Consider the following 20,516-nt stretch of genomic DNA (forward strand, 5'->3'; position numbering starts at 1 on the left):
AGCTGCTTTTAAACAGGGAGGAGCTGCTTTTGACCTCTTTTAAATAAGCAGGAGCAACTTGTAAACTGTTGGCCGGGCCTCTGGGGATTGAGTATGTCCAGGAGCAGCCGAAATGGTGGCCATAGCTCTGGGACCAGCTCAGGTGCACTGCTGACCACAATCACCCTGTCCACCCCGGCCGTAGCCCCTACCCTTTCTACACGGGTCTTCTGACCCCTCCAGGGCACTCAGTGGCTCTTGGGCTCCACCCCACCTGAGGACATCTGTGCTCAGCTACTACTCAGACATACAGCGGCCAGGACTTAAAGGGCTGTGCCTCTCAGCTGGCTCTGCACTGCCGAGACCCAAGCCCAGCTGCACCCACACCAGCTTTTCACTCCTAGACATCTGCTCCCCGCTTCCGGCTGCTGGCAGGACCATGGGGTCCCCAGCTCCCACCAGCTTGCACCACTGTCCTCTACCAGTCTTGGGAGGGAAGAGAACAGAAGGGGCCTGAAAGAGGACTGGGACCTTGCTAGGGGAGAGAGAGGGAACAAACAACCCATCCTTACATTAGTCCTTCTCCGCTTGAGTCCACAGACTTCAGAGGCCAAGGAACAACCACTCCCGGCAGCCGACCTCCTGACCCGCCTCCCACCTCCTTTCCTTACCTCCTGGGCAGCTTCACGGGGTGTGTCACTGGGTGGGGTGGGGACCAACAGCGTTTCCCAGGTTCTTATTTGTCCCAGTCAACGAATTGGTCAGGACAATTGGTGGATGTGAAAGATTACCATTTATTTAGGGCAGGAATAAAAGGGAGAAGCACAGAAGTGCTCAGGGAGAAAAGGTGCTCTGAAGGAAAAAGAGCGGGTGTGTCCTGCACACAGAACAGATGCTGCAAGAGCAAGAGGTCGGTGGCCACAGCTCAGTCACTGCCGCCCTTCTGTGTCTCCACAGCTGACCCCGGAGGTCACACTGGCCTCGTGCTAGAAGACTGATATCACGTGCCAGGTTCTTCATGTTCTCACTGGTGCTGGGTACAGGGTTCAGCTTGGTCCCGAGTCAGGCTTGGGTGCTGCCATTCTCCATCTGTGGTTAGTGAGTCTCCTCACTCGGCCATCACATCCGACTGCTCCAGCCATACTGCCAGACCCCTGCTACTATGAGACCCTGGAGAGCTGGGGAAATTAAGGAAGACCTGAGGATGAGAAGTGCTCGTTCATGGTCAGATAATAAGGCAGTAGCACAGCCAAGATCAGAGCTGGGAGTCTGGCTCCAGCCCCTGGAGCTAGCACGGTCTTCTCCCTAGCTGTAGGGCAGCAAGAGGCTGTTTCCACCACTCACGGAGCTACACAAGGTCCCTGGGGGCCAGTCCACAGCACAGGTCCACAGAGTCGTGGGCCCCAGAATTAACATCCCGATGAAGGCAGGGCGGGGTGGGGAGATGGAGGAAAATGAGTGAAGCTGGTCTAGCAGCTGCTTGTGTTTTCTCTTTTGTGTCTTGGTCTTCAAGCTGCTGAGAGCAACCTGCAGACCCTACGAAGAAAATTCTCAGGTCTCACGCTGAGGATGCCTGGCAGAAGGCACTTGGGGAGGTGCATGGTGGCAGGCAGGGACGTGGATGCTAGGGAGTGGGTTCGGAACCCTCTCTGTACTCCCTGTGGCCCCAGCGGCCCCCACCGCACCCAGGGATGGGCACCTGAGAGAGAACAGGAGGTACGTGGGAGCAGAGGCCGGCCCTCAGGCCTCACGGGGCACCTGGGAGACCAGCGGTGCTGGGACGGAGTGCACAGGCGCAGCAGGGCCCTCCCTCCAGCCTGGGCCGCCCAAGGTGCATCACTTACCGTGAGCCCCAGTCCCCAGGTAACTCCAGCCGCCAGAGGAACAGCACATGCCGTGGGGACAGACATGCAGGGAGGTGAGCTAAGCCGGCTTCTTTCTTTGATACCAGGGATCGAACTCGGGACCTTGCGCTTGTGAGGCAGGTGCCAGAACCACTGAGCTAAATCCCCGGCCCTATCCTGGCTTCTTTTGTGAGAAAAAGAAGACCTAGAGAGGAGGAAGAGACGGTGTCAACTTGAGCGCCTTCCCTCTCCGAATTCTTCTGGAGCTCAGCTAATTCTTCTAGGAGGACAAGGTGATCTGCCTGTTTTACTGAACGAGGGACTGAAATGAAAGGGAGACAACAGTACACATCTGTTTTGCACCTGCTGCTGTATGCACCAGTATCTATATCCAAATCATTCAAACACTGCACAATAGTATGCAAGTTATACTCCCATTCTCTTCATTTTACGGGTGGAGAAACTGAGGCACCAGAAGGTTAAGTAACGTGTCCAAAGATACACTCCTGATAGGAGCCAAATTGTAATCTGAGCAGCCTGGTTTGTGCCATAGCCTTCCTGCCTCCCAGGCTTCTGGGCAGAGGAGCTCAGACAGGGCCTCTCTCCATCACTGCCCCAGCACCATGCCCTCGACCTACCCAGATCTGAGAGCCCTCTGATTCACACCCAGGCTTCCTTGCCCTTGTAAACACACAAAGACGTCTTTCGCTGTCTGATGACCCTTGCCACAGAGCATGGCTTTCAAATGCATTCAGTTTTCCATTCTAACTTAACCTGCACCCTGGTGCTAGCAGAGTGAATGAGGCCACCCACACAGGTGCACGGACAGACGGGTCACCGGGAGCCCATGGCACTGAGGTGCTACCCTAGGGCCACAGCACCCTTCTGGGGCCGGGCGCTGGACCAAGACCCTGACAGGGACGAGGAGGAGCTTTCCCACGCGTGTCCCACAGAGCCCCAGCCCCGCTGATCTAACTCGCACGGGAGCCCTGTGGCCTGGCCTTGCAGGGCTGAGAGGGTCCACTGGCGCCGGCGCACGCGCGCCACCTGCTGGACACACAGGGGACGTTCACTGAGACTCGTCCTCCTCCCAGCGGGCAGATGGGATTAAACCCTGGCCCCCCCTGCACTGCTGTTCCCCAGAGCCTGCCCTTCTGCGGGCCACACTCAGCTCACCCCTCAGCTCCAGGGATGCCGTCCACCTCAGTGCCTGGTGGGTCCTCACCCTCTGCTCTGTCCCGTGAAGAAGCCCCTGCCCTGCTTGCAGCTGAACACAGACGCCAGTAACAAAGCAGCTGCTTGTGTGTCCAGCCACAGTACCCAGCAGCCTGTACCCAGCCCCTCTCCAGCTCCTGTCCATAAGCAGGCATTGGTGTTGTCCCCATCTGACAGATAAGAAAACGGAGGCCCGGAAATGCTGGGGACCACGTGGCCAGTGGCTGGACAGTGCAGGTCCCAAGGAAGCTGTGGACCCCAAGGCCTGCCCGGTCCAGCCAGTTCAGCAACTCCCATGGATGCCTCCGGGGAGCTTCCCTGAAGTGCTTCCCACTGGCCTCTCCCGCCCTCCAGGCCTGACCCTCCCAGCCTCACCACACCTCTGACTGAGCTCGCTGCACCAGGCTGGCCTCCGATTCCGGCTGCTCAGACACTGCCTCCACCGTCCGACCCCAGGACACGCGGCAAGCATCTGCCCACCAAACCAGCCCCATGGAGCGGAGGAGTGAGGCTGGGATGTGCATGCCGCTCGCTGGTCTCGGATCTTTTTAATCCTGGCCAATACAGACTACAGAGATGGACCAGCTGGGTGTCTCCCATGGGTATGGCCCTAAGTTAATGCTGAAGGATTGGGGTGAACCCACCTGGAGCCCCTGCCCTGGGGAGCTCAGAGCCCCCCCAAGGTTGGAGTCAACCATCCTGAGTGTGTGGCTGGTGCCATGGGAGGATGCAAGGTTCCGGAAGTCAGCACAGGCTGAGGAGTACAGAGGCTAGGGAGGAGCCAGTGGACAGGGATGCAGACTCCTGCCTGGGGGATCGCAGACAGACGGGCCTGAGTTGGTTAACAGTGGTTCTTGAAGGCCGCTGTAAGGAGCTTGCATTTTATCACTTACTGAGTTTTGGACAAGTGTGTGGAATAGTATGGAACACTTCTCACTGACGTCAGAGGCCATGGACTTGAGTTGTGCTCTGCCCAGGGTGAGAGCAGAGGCCGAGACTAGAGCTGGGCAAAGCTCAGGAGGGGAACAGCCTGGCCTTGGGGGTGGGGAAGCTCAAAAGACAGGACACTGGCCTGAATCTAAAGATGTGTGGGTGTGGGAGGGGGGAGGGGAGGAGAGCGGTCCTGGGGGCCGAGGCCAGTGGGCACTGAGCGGTGGGACCGGTGGGGCGCTTCTGTGCCCCTGCTAGGACCGGAAGCCTTCAGGGTCCCCGCAGGCAGTGGAGCCCTTCCGGTGCTAAGGGGGCCGCTCTGTCTGTGCAATCAGAGGGACTGAGGACCGGCTGCTGAAGGGAGAGAAGGCAAAAGAGCTGCACCGACTCCTGCCTGGGCCTCATGGGGCAGGAAGTCTTGGGACACAGGGCACCACGGGCTGCAGCCCCACCTGGGTCCCAGTTCCTGCTGACCTGTGTCACCCCGAGGCCAGGATGGCAATGTGCTGAGGACCACGACAGCACTCAGGGCAGTTGCTCGCCGACCCAGTCCCGCCCGCCCCCCGTCCCTGGAGACCCCATCTTCTGCCTGCCCATGCCGAGCTCCAATCACCTGCTCCAGCGTCAGTCTTCCTGCTGACCGGTGAGCAGCCTGGCACAAGACCCAGGCCCACTTCCTGCTCACTGAGTGACCACTCAGTGCCTTGGGAAGAAGCCCAGGTTTGGGCCCCGGAGAGCCAGACAGAGGTTCATAAACCCCAGGAGAACCAGGAGGCGTGGAGCTGTCGGGCAGGAGGGAAATGCTTCCCACGCTTGCCTTCCGCTGACCGCTGCTCACCCAGGAAGGAGACACAGAGTGGACATTGCTAAGGGGGCGGGGTGACCAAAGAGGGGTCAGATCCCTGCCGTGCAAGGCCCCTCTGAGGATTCTGAGCTGCTGGTGTCACAGCCTATGGCTCTGCTTATCCCTGGCACCCAAGAAGGAGCAGACCCCTCATCAGTCTCACCTCGGGGAACACCAGCCCAGGCTGCAGGTAGCGAGGGGTCCCACCAGCCTCAGAGGGTCCATGGAGATGTGAAGCCATAGCCCAGCATCACCTGGAGAAGACAGAGATGGAGAAGCTAGAGAAGCAAAAGGGAGGGCTGCCGGCCAGGCTGCCACCGCCCTGCACCCCCGCGCCAGCTCCAAGGCCTGCTCTCCCCACCTCTGCTCCCCAGAATGCGCCACATGAGGGTTGGGCTGCCGGACAAGTGAAACTTCCATTCCAGGCATCACCTCCTGCCTCCTGAAGGTCCGAGTGTCCCCGAGCTTCTGTGATCTGGCTGTGGGGACACCTACAGCAGAATCAGGACTTTTGCGCCACGACTCTGGTTCTGGGGGCCTGGGAAATCTGGCTTCCTCAGTGTCCCCCGCGTGAGCACTGGCCATGGTGCCTCCCTACTGGGTGACTGTGTGGGTCCCGCTTAGTGGCTGCACTTGGGGTTCCCAGCCCCCACGTGGCTGCAGGTAGCAGGGCCCAGGGACGGAGATATAGGGCTGGGGCATCGAGGGGGGGTGGGCAGAGGGCCACAGGGGTCCCCTTCCCTCTCCGCTCGCTACACGTCCAGCTCCGCCCGAGCCCCCTTGCCTTCGCCCCAGTCCCCAGCACGTCACTTACCCCAGGCTGCTCCTGCGCCTCTGCTCAGCTGGGCCGGCTGTGACAAGCTTCAAGGGCCAAGCTCTCTGTGAAGGTCCGGGAAGCTCTCCACTCTGCGCTCTGTGTCTGATCTGCGTGAGCCTACACACACACACACACACACACACACACACTCACACACGTTCACACGCTCACACGCTCACTGGGAACCCAGGGCGGAGGCTGCTGTTCACTTCCCCTCCTGGGCGGGGCGCCCTGCCCTTCTCAAAGCCCGGGGACAGAGAGAGCAAGAGAGCTTCTGGGCAGGGGAGAGAGGAGGCTCCCAGGGCCGGGGTAATGGGCGGGCGGACAAGCGCTCCCCCGAGGGTCCTGGACCAACCGCAGCCAGTGCTCTTCCTCACCCTCACAGCAGGGCTGTGGAAGGGCCCGGCTTAGCAGTAGGGTTTCAGCGCCAGGCCACCAGCGGCCCCTCTGCTCCAGCTCAGGCCACGCCCTCCTGTCTCCTGTGCAGTCTTCCTCCTCCTGTCTCTTTCCCACACAGCTAGGGGTTAAGAGGGGACCACACTGTCTCTCTCTCTCCCCTCTGTCTCCGTCTCTCTGTCTCCGTCTCTCTGTCTCTCTCTTCATGCTCTCTTTTCCTTCTTCTCTTCCTTTGTTTCCGTTGTTTTGGTAGTGGGGGTGGAACCCGGGGCCTTCACCCTGAGCTACATCCCCAGCCCTCTTTTTATTTTGAGACTGAGCCTTCCTAAATTGCTAAATTACCCAGGCTGGCCTTGAACTGATGATCTTCCTGCTTTGAGCTCCAAGAGTGCTGGAGCCACCCGGCCCCTACATCAATCCTAACCTGCTGAATCTCCATACTTCTAGCTCTCCATTCACCCACAGTCTAAGGAATATTGGGGCAACAGCCTCCTGCCATCCCCCCCCCAAACCTGTGCCCAGTGAGAAGTGCTCCAGATGGCCGTTGCCCAAAGAACTTCTCTCTCCCCTCTTTCCAAGATATGGAGGGAAAGAACCAAATGCAGGTGCAGACTGCTGAACAAAGGAGCCTGGGCAGTCTGTTCCCTGCGTCTTGTTTCAGATTGGAGGGCAGCTCCTCCCCGCAGGTTCTTCAGGATCTTTTGCCTCAGTTTCTCCTTCTGACAAGATGGCACAGTGTGATGTGAGTAGACTTGTAAAATCCAAGCGTATGTAAACCCTAGATCACCTGCTCAGGGCCAGGAAGACTGAGAGCCGTGAACCAGCAAGGGCAAAAGGTGCTCAGGACATGGTTGCCCTGCACACTGGGTGTCATGCACTCCCATTTGCACACACGGCTGCAGACCCTCACCCTGCCCTGGCCCCTGACACTGCCTGTGAAAGGCGCCCATGGATAGGGTCAGAGGCGAGTCCTTGGCCTGTCCTCCAAGAGAATTAAGTCAAAGCTGCTCGTGTGGGGCCCCCAGCTGTCCTCACTCCAGCCAAACCCTCCCAGTGCTGATCCGGTGCTTTGGGCCACTCCCATTTCCACCCATTCCTCCTCCACTCCCCACTCAGCTCAGCTCAGGCCTCAGCCCTGAGAACTCTCCTCCTTCCTCTTCGTGCCCAGGGCAGACACTGCACCACGGGCTCCAGGCCGAGAGCACGGTCTTCCAAAGTCAGCTGCACACCCTCCTGGAAGAAGGAGCACATGCTCCAGCCATCAGACCGGCGGGGTCAGCAGGAGGCTGGGCTCTGCTGCATGGACAGAGGTGCTCTCTAGATCAGATTTCAGCCATCTCCGCCCTCCAGCTCTCACTTGGGTCGTCACACGACAGCCCCTGAAGGTGGCCAGCACCTTGCGTGCATGGAAGACCCCAGGGACTCTGCTAGGTGGGCCCTGAGGGCCTGTGGTGCCCATGATTTTCCCAGTCCCCAGGAGGCAGCCCAGTCAGGAGTGGCACTGTGAACCTCGGACCAGAGACTGCAGTCTGGTGTCTGATGTCCTTCCCGAGCTCAGCTGCCCACCTGCTGTGGAGGACCCACTGCTTCGCTTTCCGCCTCAACCCCAACTGAATGTGGTTCAAGCTTCTAGGTCACACAGATAAGGTGGGCGACATGTGCCTGTCAGCATCACACAGCTGTAAAGTGAGGTTGTGATTGGATGCCACCAAGAATCTGCCTTCCTCAAGCAAAGCAATAAAAGGCACAAGAAACACACATGCACACACACCCACATGCACGCACACACACACCTTGCTCAACCCTGATCACAGGACCCCGGCTGCACTTGTGGAAATTCTGCCCTGGCTGAGTGAGTCACCGCCCCAAATCCTGAGGGGAGAGGGGAGAGGGGACACCTTCCTGAGGGCCACAGGCTGGAAAGTGCAGAGCCCAGCACCACAAGAACTGCACACTCGGGGGCCCACGCCCTCCCGACAGCCACTGCTCGCCAGTCCTCCCTGCATGCCAAGTGCCGCTCCACACTACACATGCCTCCCAACGCGATTCATCCTCAGAGAACCCTGAGGCTAGCATGCTGACACACTTCTACCAGTTAGGAAACTGAAGTGCAGAAACTAAGTAACTGTGCACTGGCAGAGCAATTCTGATGGGGCCGAATTCGAGCCCAGGCAGCCCGGTGTAAGGCTGTTCACAGTGCACTGTCCTCCCTCTGCCTCCCCTGTGTCCTGCTCGTTTGTTAGGATGAAAAGAATCAAAGATAACCTGGGTGCTCCAGAAGGGCAGTCCTGAGCTTACCAGGGTCAAACTTAGGTGCTGCTGTCCCTGAAGCTGTCCTGTGGGCCCTTGTCTGCCCCTGAGGGAGGCCGAGGCCACCCGGCTCTGCCCAGTGTGTCCTCGGGGTCAGGCCCAGGGCAGTATCTCCCTCACCAGCATGGAGGGCTTCATCTCTCCAGGGTGAAATGCGATCTCCCTGGCCACATCAGAGTTCAAGTGCTGATTTCACCTTTTAACTTTATATGTCCATCATCGTTGTGTTCCTCTCATATCACTGATGCACCTTTTTGTTGTTTTGTTTAATTTTCTTTTCAGTACTGCAGAGTGAGCCCAGGGCCTTTACCTGAGCTACATCTGTACATCCCCACCCCTTTTTATTTTGGAGACAGGATCTTGCTAAGTTTCTCAGACTGGGCTAGAACTTGTGGTCCTCTTGACTCAGCCTCCCAGAGTGCTCAAATTATAGGCTTAGTAGTAGGCACCAAGCCTGGCTTTGTTCATTATTATTCTAAGTTGCTTCAAAACTTTCAGAGAGTAACATGGCTATGAAATAGGGCCAATGTGCACGAATGTGTCTTGCACACCCGCTGTGTGTTGCTCTGGACTGCAGGGCTCACCCAGAGTCGCAGTGAGCCGCAGAGCTGCAGACGGGCCCACGCCCTCTGTGCTCACAGGGCACCACGGGTCCTGCCCACCTCCCTGTGAGCAGAAGCAGACTTCAGTCTCAACACCGCCAGCTGTCTCCCAGCCCGAGGAACTCGCTCCTGAAGAGACCTTTTGGGAAACCAGATGAGTGTGTGTGTGTCTGTGTGTGTGTGCACGCGCACATGCATGTGCACATGCGTATGCAAGTCTGTGTGCATAGAAGTGCATGTGTGAACACGTGGCCACATGTGTGTGTGTATGTGCATGCGTTCAAACTTGTGTATATTGCACATATTCTTCTCTAAATGGCAGTCAGTATTTGTGTCCCACCTTGACCAGTCCTGGGTGCCCCAGCCACTCCATTTCCGCATCCTGACTTTGCTCTCTTCTCCCCTGTCTTGAGAACCAGCAAGACCGGGCAGTGGGGAGGGCGGCAGCTGGACGCCCAGGAGGGGCACTACAGGGCTTGCGGGGTGGGAGAGGCCACTGGGAGCGATTGGAGGGGCTCAGGGTCCCAGCCCAGCTCTCCCTGGCCTCACTGATTGCTTTGCCCTTGGCCCCTGCGGGCCACAGCACCCTGCGGCCTCCGGCAGCCTCCCCTCCCAGTCCCACTGAACACAGCTGAAGTGGATGGGCTCACAGGTGCCCAGGCCACGTCCCACAGCCTGCAGGTTGCGGCAATGGGCCTCTATGAGACACAGCCATCGCAACAGGGAAACCGAGTCATTGGTTCATCAGCACTGGGCTGGCAGCTGACGTGCAAGAGGAAATGCTAGGCTTGCAACACATTCCAGGAAAGAGCCTGGTCAGCTGATGTTCCACACAGCTGCCAGAGGAAACAGACAAGGCTGGAACCGCCACCGGCCTCCGACCCCCAGGGGGAGCTGCTCTGAGGGTCAGAGCCAGGAGAGAAGAGAGAGACACAGAATCATAGGCCAGCGGTGCTTCGGTCACAGTCCCCTGGACGGCCCTGGCAGTCCTATTTCCCTCCTATCTGTAGAAGAAACGCTCCAATTCACCTCATAGGACCATCCCAGGCCTGCCCTGATAATCCTCCTAAACACAAAGTTTGCCACAGGTCTCTCCACCAAGAGGTGAGGAGCCTCTCTATGTCTACAGACTTCACATGCAGCCCAGACTGGTGCCAAAATGTGCTCCATGCATCAGCAGACAACGGAGTAAACAAAATGCAGTGTGGAGTGGCCATAAAGTGAAAGAAGTGCTGATACCTACTCCAAGATGAATGAACACTGAAAGCATTACGGTAAATGAAGGAAACCAGCATCCAAGGGCCACATGTTGTAAGGATCTACTTATCTAAAATGCCCGGATGAAGCAGGTCTGGTGAGAGAAACAGGAGACCGCTAGTTTTTGGGGCTGGAGGGCAGAGGGCAGACTTGACAGCGATTATCTATGAGCACACAGTGACCAAAACATTCTAGGGTGACAGTGACAATGGCCACATCACTGTGACATGCCAAAGCCACCAAATCGTACAGGATAAAGAGGTGGTTTATGTCACGCGAATTAAACGATCTCCCCTGAACTCAAGGCGGAGGGCGGGGTGGGAGCTGCCAGGAGCTGGGCCTGCAGAGCCGGAAACTTCACTGGCACCAGACTGAGCAGGCCAGTCCTGGGGACCGGGTGGACACTGAGGTCTAGGGTCAGGGCCCTTTCCGGGGTTCCTTGGGCCGACATGTTATAAAACCAGCCCTGGATGCAAGTGAGGATTGCAGAGAGTACTCATGCCTTCCTCATTTCTTCTGTTGGCTGGGTCACCGACTGGGCTAGCTCGATTCTGAGTGACTCCCCCTCTCTGACCCGCTCCAGTTGACAAAGGAGGGCTCTGGGGCCCACGCACATTGCTGTATGGAGTAGCAGATTTTCCTCAAAGGGCTGGACTGTGGAGATCCCCAGCGAAATATCTTTCTTTATTTCTCAGCTCACTCCCTAATCTCCAAACCCTGTCATTCTACCTAATAAATCACTTGTCCAGATTTAAGGTTTTTTGAAGCCTGGGGTCCTATGTCCAGCTTTGTAAATTTTTCAATATTACATAAATGCTATTGGAGTCTTCTGAAATCACCACGACTACTGTTCTCAAGGCACACAAATGAAAGAATGAAAAACAAAGTATGAGGATGCTGGGATTGCTGCTCCGCACTGCAGGGAGGAGACATTTACAGAGGGATAAAGCAGGCTTCAGTAGTGTTTGTGAATGGGAGAACATGTGCATATAATTTTAGGCATATGTGCTAAATAATTTGTCATATTTCTCCACAGTCATCCCTTGAGGGGCTCTTTGCTTCTGTCTTTCCACCTAAAAGGTAAGGAGAAACACTTTTTGGTAGAATTCTTAGGGACTATTACTTCCTTTTTCCATTTCTGACTTTTCATAACTGAGAAATAGTTCTGATGGTTACAATCTTGTATTTGTTTAGTTTGTTCTCATTTTATTTTACTTTTTATTGCACCGAGTTGAGAAGCAAAGTCAATAAAGCCACTTTGTTGTACCTGTGGAGTTCTCAAGTCCGATTGGGAAAGAGGGGTTTCAGCTTCATGAAACCCTCTCGGGGTTGTCTGCGGACTGGGGACCCCTTCAGCACTGGCTGCTGTGAAAAGAGGAGGGACCAGGACAGCAGGGCCCTGGGATCTGGTGCCAGCTCTGCCCTTGCTTACCCAATAATCGGGCAGGTCGTTTTCCAGGTCTCAGTGTCTGCCTGTAAATCAAAGGGTCCAGAACTGGTGACCTGGCCCAGCCCAAGTTTCCAGGGTGTCCATGTGCCACCTATCACAGTGACATCACTCACTCCACACCCACCGACCATGACGATGGCTTTTCAGAGCCACTGCAGATGGTAAAAGCGAGCACTTGTCACCGACGAATGTGCTCGGTGCATTACTTGTGAAATCAGCACCGGGCCCAATGCTGAACCTTGCTAGGCAACTATGGGGCAGGTGGAATCATCTTCATCAAGCTCCTTCTGGCCCAGCTTCCAGCTGCTTTGGTGCACAAATCTACTGACACGTGTCAGGGGCGGGGACAAGGGGTTCTGAGGCAGGTGAACCTGGCTGAGGCTGCTGGGCCTGAGTCTGTTTGGCCAGGGCCAAGCCAGAAAACCCAGTCCCACAGAGGCCCAGGGCAGGGATGCAGGAGGAATGATGTCACGGTGTGGCTTCAAGTAAGGGCTGCATCTTTGTCTTCCTCTTGTGGCGAATGCCAGGGCTGGGTTGGGAAGAGAGGTTCTGCTGTGGGGAGAGACCAGGGAAGCTGGCAGCAGTGCTCTTGGCACTACCTAGTTCCACTGGGCTCACACATTCCCTCAATACTTGCTTCTGCTTACAGAGCCTGACTTCTGGCTAGAACAGCAGCCGGAAAATGCACCCTAACCCCTGAAGCAACTGGAAACACAGCCCTGCTGCTTTACCACGGCCGCTCACATCAACAACACCTGGGCCGGCTGTTGATGTGTGTTACAGGGCAGTGCCCAGCGGACACGCTACCCAGTACTGGAGCTCGCGTGTGGCCTCCTCGCCACTGACTCTGGGTTTGGCATGGGTTTCCTTCACTGAGTGTGACGTTGGCAAGCACAAGGCAAGAGGAACTCTGGGAAGCAGCTGCATGTGGGGCTCACCTCTTGCACATCCTGGGGACTCTGGCACCTGCACCACCATAGTGAAGGTGCAGCTACCCTCTGCAGATGCTGCTGAGAGAGGTCCTGGTCAGCTCTGGCCGGCCCAGCCACCCTGGCAAACTCTTAAATGGAGAAGCTGTGTGGTGCGTTCCAGCCCCAGCAGAAATCATGAGAAGCAGAAATGACCCATTTAGCCCAGATAACCCCCTGAAATCAAAAGAAATAATAAGACGCTGTTGCTTTATGTTGCTAAGTTTGGGGGACAGTTTGTTACATGGCCACAGATAAATGAAACACTGAGACACAGTTAGAGCTGAATTAATTGTGTCAAATTAGCTTTTTAGGACTTTATCTCCTTTGAATGATCAAGTAGAAGAGTCATTGATGCTTCCAGTTGAAAAGGACTTCAGCATCTGCAGCTGCAGCCAGGAAGATGCCACCACCCCCTGTGACAAGCAGAGAGCAAAGAGACCACGTGCTCCACTCCATCGCTGGTCCATGAGCTACTGCAGCACTGCGGGGAGGTAACAGCCTACCTGGAGTCTCGGTGACTGCCCAAGGCCACGTGGTTCCAGAGGAGGAACCAGGATCCAATGCAGCCCACCCACCTGCCTGCCCAGCACTCCTCCTCCTACATTGTCCAATTACTGGGGCCATTTCAAAACAGAGCGGCTGTGGAGGCTCATGCACTAAATCCTCCTTTAGTTAAACAACTCCTCGACTGACCTAGGAAAGGGCAATGCTGAGAACACCCCGCTCTTGTTCCCACAAAACCCACGCTCACACTAATGAAACCTCATGATCCAGTGGAATTGGCTGCTTGAGCATTTGCAGGGCCAACGGGAGGCTTTACAATATTTTCCAGCTCTTTGAGGTATGATTTACAAATAAAGTTGCATATATTGAAGGTGCACAATGTGATGTCTTAATACAAGTATGAATTATGAGACGATTACTACAGTCGAGCTAATCAACATCTATAACACTCACATAGTTACTTTGTGTGTAATGAGAACATTTAAGATTTATTTCATAATAAATCCCAAGTGCACAGCCCAGTATTAACTATATTAGCCATGCGGTATATTAGATCACAATAACTTTCACATCCTGCCTAAAACTCTGTACCCACTAAAATATGATGCCCTGTTTCCTCCCCCAGCCTCCCATGTTCCACTTTCGATTCCATAGCATGACTACTCCAGGCACTCAGTAAGGGGAACCCTACGACACTTGTCCTTTCCTGACTGGCTCGTCTCACTTGGCAAGATGGGCTCGTGTCAAAGCCCATCCATGCTGTAGCACATACCCACATTCTCTCTTTTAAGGCTGAAAAGTATTCTGCTGTACATGTGTACACACAGACACGTTTATGTCTCACAGTTTCTCTATCCCCGTGTCTGCGGATGGACACATAGGTTGAGTCTGTATCTCAATGCGATGAGCACAAAGGCGCACATTTCAGTGTGCTGGTGTCATTTCTTTTAGATGTATACCCAAAGTGGGACTGTTAGAGCGGTGCTTTGGTTCATTTATTCATTCATTTAGAGGCAGGGTCTTACCATGTAGTCAGGCTGGCCTTGAATTTGCAGTCCTCCATCCTCAGCCTCCCAAGTGCTGAGATTACAGGTGTGTGCCAGCAGGCCTAGTTTATTTTTAATTTATTGAGGAACCTCCATACTGTTCAGCATAAGGGTTATACCAACCCAGTGGTGCACACACGCTCCCTTCTCTCCATGTCCTCCAGCATGTACTATCTTTTGTCTTTCTGATAACAGCCATTTTAACAGGCAGCAGGTGATAACTCCTTGTGTTTTGATTAGCATTTCTCTAATTGAGGATGGTAAGCATTTTTCCATTTATCTCTTAGCCATTTGTCTGTCTTCTTTTGAGAAATATCTACTCAAGTCCTTTGCCCATTTTCTAACCAGGTTATGTGTTTTTCTTAGCACTGAATTGTTTGCTTTCCCTCTGTACTTTAGATACCAATCCCTATCTGATGTGTGTTTGGAAATACATTTTCTCATTTTGAAGGCTGTCTCTTTCACTATGTGGATTGCTTCTTGGCTGTGAAGAATCTTTTTGAGTGCCATGCAATCCTATTTGTCTATTTTTGCTTTTGTTGCCCATGCTTTTGGAGTCATATAAAAATTAATTGCCCAGATTAAAGTCAAGAAGGTTTCCCTCTCTGTTTTCTACTAGTAGTTTTACACTTTCAGGTAAGCATGCACTTAAAAACATGGTAGAAGATAAAGGCCCAATTTCATTTTTCTGCTTATGAGCATCCAGTTTTCCCAATACAATTTATTTTTAAAATGTATTTTTTGCCCATTGGCATTTTAGACAAAGTACAAGAAATCTAAATATGTGGATTGATTTCTGGACTTTCTATCCTGCTCCATTGTTCCATATGTCTGCTTTTAGGCCAGTACCACACTTTTTTAATTACTTTAGCTTTGTAAAATATTTTAAAATCAGGTGGTGTGGCTCTCCCAGCTTCCTTATGACTGCTTTAACTATTCGAGGGCCTTTGAGATTCCATAGAATTTTAGGTTTTTTCTATTCCAGTCAAAATGTCATTGGAATTTTTATAGGGATTATGTTGGAAGTATAGATTACTTTGGGTAATATGGACATTTTTAACAATATCAATTCCTCCAATCATACAAGACAGTTTCCAAGGTATTTTATTGACTTGAGTATTTCCTGCTTATTTTAGTGTAGTTAAAAGTCTATTTTGTTTATCTTTTCAAAAATCAATTCTTAATATCATTGATATTTTCTATTGCTTCTCTATTTTTTGTTTCATTGATCTCTTTTCTGATCTTTATTATTATATGGTCTTGGTTTGTTTCTTTTCTAGTTCCCTGAGATATACAATTAGGCTGTTTATTTGTGATCTTTCTTTTCCTTATGTAGGCATTGATCACTGTAAATTTCCTCATAGAACTGCTTTTATTGCATCTCATACATTTTTTATATTACATTTCCATTTTCATCTGTCTCAAAATATTTTTTATGTCCCTTTGATTTCTTCTTTGACCGATTGGTTATTCAGAAGTGTGCTGTTTAATTTCCATGTATTTTCAGACTTTCCAATTTTCCTCTTATTACTAATTTCTAATTTCCTAGAAGTGTGGTTGGAAACAGTATTTTACATGACTTCAGTACTCTTAACTTTGTTAGGAACTGTTTAGTGGCCTGACCCATGATCAGTCTGTGAACGTTTTGTGTGCTTGGAAGGCATGTGTGCTCTGCCTCTGTGGGTGGATGTCCTGTCTATGTCCATTGGATCATTTTGTGCACAGTGCTCAGTCCCTCTTTCCTTATTGACTTGCTGTCTGGTTGCTCTGTCCATTGCTAAAAGTGGGGAGCTGAAGTCTCCTCCTGTTACACTATTGCTATTTGTTTCTCCCTTCAGTTCTTGCTGATATATTTTTATTCCATATTAGGCATATATGATCATTGTATCTTCTTGAAAAATTTACCCCTTTACCATCATGTCATTACACGATGATGACCTTTTACCTCTTGTGACAGTTTGGGTCTTAAAGTCTCTGTCCTCTGACTTAAGTCCAGACACCCTGCACACTTTTGGTTGCTGTCTGCTTGGACGTCTGCTTTCTCCCTCCCTGTCCGTCCAGCCCACGTGTGTCGTCAGACCAAAGGGTGTCTCTGGCAGGCAGCCTACAGTTGGCTCTTACTGTTCAAAGTCAGAGGTGAGAAGAGAGTGATGCGGGACTGTGGAGCTGTCCCTGAGCTCCCTCCATGTGTCTTTCCCTACCCTCCCTGTCCCTCACCAGCTTCTTAGCTCTGGTGAAGGGATCTCTGTGCGTAGACGGCTGTTCACGTCCACCTTCAGTTATCACCCTACAGACCCTGGCCTCATGTCGTGTCTCGATTACTCTGCGTCCCCCCTGCCCAGAGCCGCACCCACGCTTGGCAGAGTCCACAAATGCTTGTTGGATGAATGGATGAACAAATGAAGGGTGAGCGGAACCTCACATCCGGGGCCTGCCGATATCTGCCTGGTGACCAGCTTGGATTTGTGCTGCGTGGTGCATTTCTCAGCCTTGCAGATCTGCCAGTTGCAGGCGTGCAGGCTGGTGCTTTCCCTGTCTTGTCACTAGAGGGCAGACGCATCCTGTGTGCTCAGGCAGCGCCGGCCAGCCTGCCTCCCAGGCCCCAAAGTCACCTTGGGCCCAGGGCTGAACAGAGTACTAAGGCTCTGCGAAGATCAGCCTGCTCAAAGTCACACAGAGGTGCTGATGGAGAAGGCGCAAGACACAAGTCATACATCCTCAGCTCTGCGCCAGTGCGGGTTCTGGGGTCGGCCCCCTTTCTCAGCTGTCCCTACGTAGCAGCCCAAGGCCCTCTCCACGCTGGATCCTGGGCAGTGTCATTCCCAAGGTGAAGGAGGAAGGACCCATAGCCAGAAAGCTTCTGAGGCATGGGACAGAAGAGGAGGCCCTCGGCATGGCCGGGCCGGGTGGTCCTGGCTACCTGGGTCTTTGTCTCCTTTCGCTGCCTCTCCAGGTATTGGGGGGGGGGGGTATTAGTCCACATTTCACACCAGTGCACTGAAGGTCAGAGTGGTGAATTAATTGTCCCATTGTCACACAGCTGATAGGTGACCAAGCAGAGACTCCAACACAGGAGGGCCTGGCTTCACGGTTCCTGCATGTGCAGTCACAAGGAAGCTAAGGCTGAGGAAATGACCAACTTCTGCTAGTGAAAAGGGAATGGGATGCTAGAGGGTAAAGGTGTGCTCAGAACTCCGCTGATGGCCCAGCATCCTCAGCCCACTTAACTCCTGCGGCAAACCTACACAGATGGGTGGCCTAGTCCCATGGAGGGGCTGTGGGACACAGGGTAGGTGGGCAGGTGGAGGGCCCGCCCAGGCCCTGGCCTCGGGGTAGTCCGGGTGGCCCGTTGTGACCAGGGGCCACACTTGCCACCCACCTTCCTGTTTTCTGGGGCCTCACAGACCCTGGGGCTTTTGTGTCCCTGTGGCTTCTCCCCCTGGCTCTGCCTCTGTGGAGGGTGGTGGTGACCTCTCCTCCCTCCCCCAGCTCTGGGAGGTGCAAATGAGCCCGGTCCTCTGGGGCCTCAAGTGAAAAGGCTGGAGAAGGAAAAGGAAGAAAGTGAGACCGCAGGCCTGGGCACACACGGCACACTCTCTTCTCCTCGAGCAGACCTGGCGGCTGACACTGATTTCCAGGGCACAAGTCCTAGGCCTCTTGCTTTCCTCTGTCCTCCTGAGCCCCTGACTCATTCTGAGTCCAGGCGATGGAACAGACTGGCCTGAGCATGGGTCCCAGGCTGGGCAGCACGGCGGAAGGGGACAGCGGACATCCTTGATGCCAGCAGCCCAGCCCATGGTGGCAGGAGTGGAAACGGGGCAGACAGCTGGGACAGAAGGGTCCTGCCTGGAACCATTCTCCCACTCTGAAGCTGGGGCCTCCCGGAGGATGAGGCTGCCCAAGGCAAAGTCCCCTGTGCCTGCCGCGGGAAAAGGCATCAGGGCATCACAGCCTGCAGAGCCCTCACTTTCCTGCCACCACCTCTGGTGCTGTGAGCTATTTGTGTTCCTGGGAGAGGTGCTGGACTGGGCCAGGCCTGTATCCCCTGGAGCTGAGAATGACAGGTGTCTCTCCTGAGAAGATGCTGCCCCGTTTCTTTATCCGCAGTGCCTGCTCTGAACCGAGCTCCAGCCAGTGCAGGGAAGTCCCTTCCTCTAAGGCACCGGAAGCCCCTGAAATGTTCTACTGATCATGAAGCCAACTCTAGTCTCTCTAGGTAACAGGAGCTTGCCATGCATTGTGGGTCAGCCAGACAGGTGCACACAAGTGCCCTAGCCCCTGCCCAGGGCTGGCCCCCATTCCTGAGCCGAGGCCTACTGCAGTGAGCAATGGCTTTAAGGATGGGCAAAGTGGCTGGCACACAGTAGGTGCTCAGAAATGCTGGCTGGAAGAGGGAGTGCTGGCATGCTTGCTTTTTTCTGAAAAGCAGCTCTCAGGAGCCTCTGGAAGTGCAGGTTGCTCTTGCCCCAGAGTGTACCAACTGCAAGGGGAGCCAGAGGATCCCTGGACCTGCTGGAGGTAGCAGATCCTGCTGCAGGGAGGAGAGGAGTGGAATGCAAATGGGAGAGAACCCAGACCCGGGCAGCAAGCCATCCTCTGCTCTGAGACTACGCTCTCCGAAGGGCCTGGGTCTGCTCCTGAGTGGGGATCAAGGCGACACACACAGACTCTTGCAGGGCATCCACTCAGCAGCCAGGTAGAAAACTAAGCCCTGGGAGGCTTCTGATGGAGTTTCTAGGAGGGGAAGAATGGGCACACATAGGTAGAGTGTGTCTCGTGTGCCCTGCAGCTCTGGAACACAACTAGGTGCCTAATGCTGGGGCTGGGAGGAGGCAGAGGGCCCCGGACTGAACACCCTGAGTGGCCTTTGCAGAGTGGGGTTGGCAGGGACAGGGCTGCACCACAGCATCCTCAGGAAGATGTGTGGGCCTTGGATGCCCTGCCAATCGGCCCCCCAGGAGGAGCTCAATGAAAAGCTGATGGATACAGCCAGTTCCTGGGGCCTCCCTGAGATGCACAGTGGTTGAGGGAGGCAGACCAGCTATACTCCCCCCCAAGTCAGACAGAGGCCTGTGAGCAAACCCAGCCAGTCCCAGGGGCAGGCTTGCTTGGCAAGTGTCGGGCACCCGAACAAAGTACACCTCCTCTTGAGTCTCATCTGTGGCATTAGGAAATGCCCATGTGACCTGCCCTAGTAATTCTGTGACTCTGAGAACTGGCTCGAAAATCATTCACCAATGACCTCGCCCAGCACAGCCACTGGAAGTCTGGAACTCATGGCAAGTGGACAAACACTGAGTAAGGCCGAGGGAAGAACGGCAGGTTCCTCAAGTTCTTCAAAATGGGGATTCCTTAGGGTGGCCATTCTGTTGTCTCACCCAAGGCCTGCTCTCCCTCCTCCTGCCTCAACCGTGCAGCCTCCTGTTGTAGAGCGTCTGGGCGGGATGCAAACTTATCCAGTCCCTTGTGTCCAGCACAGGCCAAGTGGGGCAGCCACCAGGTCTGAACCCACGCAGCCTCGCAGTGACCAAGCAAGACCAGAATCTGGTCCTGTTCGGTCCAGACACACATTCTGGTGTGTTAGTTCCTCTGTCTTTACTGTCTCCATACCAAACAGCTTCCATTGACATGGCCTTCCTTCCTTCGGCCTCCCAAAACCCAAGGCAGGAAAGATATGAAGCAGTAGACATCAAAAGATGGGGACATGAGCACATGGCTATTTCATGTCCCATCAAATCCCCCAAGGGTGGGAATGGCATTTTTCTGACATTCCGGGCCTCAGTGCTCCAGTGTGTATGTGCCAGGCCATGGTCAGGCCTTCCCCGCAGCAGGCGCCTAGGGAGCCCCTGATCCAAGTCTTCCCAGACAGAGGCCTCAGAGCCCTGCCCAGGTGAGCAGAGGATGCGGGATGCTCATAGGAAGGCAGAGCTGGGCCTGTGAGATCATTTCAGAAAAACATCACTACAAACAACAGGTTTTAGGAAAATGAAGCCCAGAGAACTGAAGAAGCTGGCCGAAACTTACAGAGGAAGTGAGTTCCTCTGGAGCTCAGGACTTGAACCCAGCTTTCCACACTCTGCACATGGAGTGATCAGCACAGTGTGGGGAGGAGTCAGACTTGTGTTTTTCACCCTGCAGAGAACGGTCAACCCAGCATTGCAAACGTGGGAAGGCCACGGGCTTTAAAATAAAATTGGAACAGAGTGGAATAGAAAGAGTAGAATAGAATGCGTTTCATGTGTATGTATGCACATGCAGACACACACACACACACACACACACACAGGTACTCACACTGTGACATCAAGTATCTTTCTTCTTGCTTGGCATCACAAAAAGTAGAGGCTGAGG

General features: G+C 54.1%; 1 long non-coding RNA gene across 3 annotated transcripts; it reads right to left on the reverse strand.

Moving 5' to 3' along the window:
- Window positions 1-648: 648 nt before the first annotated feature.
- On the reverse strand, window positions 649-19,480 carry LOC110346653 (uncharacterized). Of its 3 annotated transcripts, none has more exons than XR_015452358.1 (5): window positions 5,627-19,480; window positions 5,174-5,291; window positions 4,976-5,066; window positions 1,824-2,028; window positions 649-1,157 (listed from the first exon to the last, which is right to left on the reverse strand). It is a non-coding gene; the product is annotated as an uncharacterized LOC110346653 (long non-coding RNA). The 3 variants fall into 3 exon arrangements; XR_015452357.1 differs by having other exon boundaries at window positions 5,174-5,303; window positions 5,627-19,478; XR_002390817.2 differs by having other exon boundaries at window positions 654-1,157; window positions 5,174-19,473.
- Between the last annotated feature and the right edge of the window lie 1,036 nt (window positions 19,481-20,516).

Source organism: Heterocephalus glaber, unplaced genomic scaffold (assembly GCF_053883595.1).
Source record: "Heterocephalus glaber isolate CG9 unplaced genomic scaffold, H.glaber_assembly_v1.0 deba00001444, whole genome shotgun sequence".
Taxonomy (NCBI): domain Eukaryota; kingdom Metazoa; phylum Chordata; class Mammalia; order Rodentia; family Bathyergidae; genus Heterocephalus; species Heterocephalus glaber.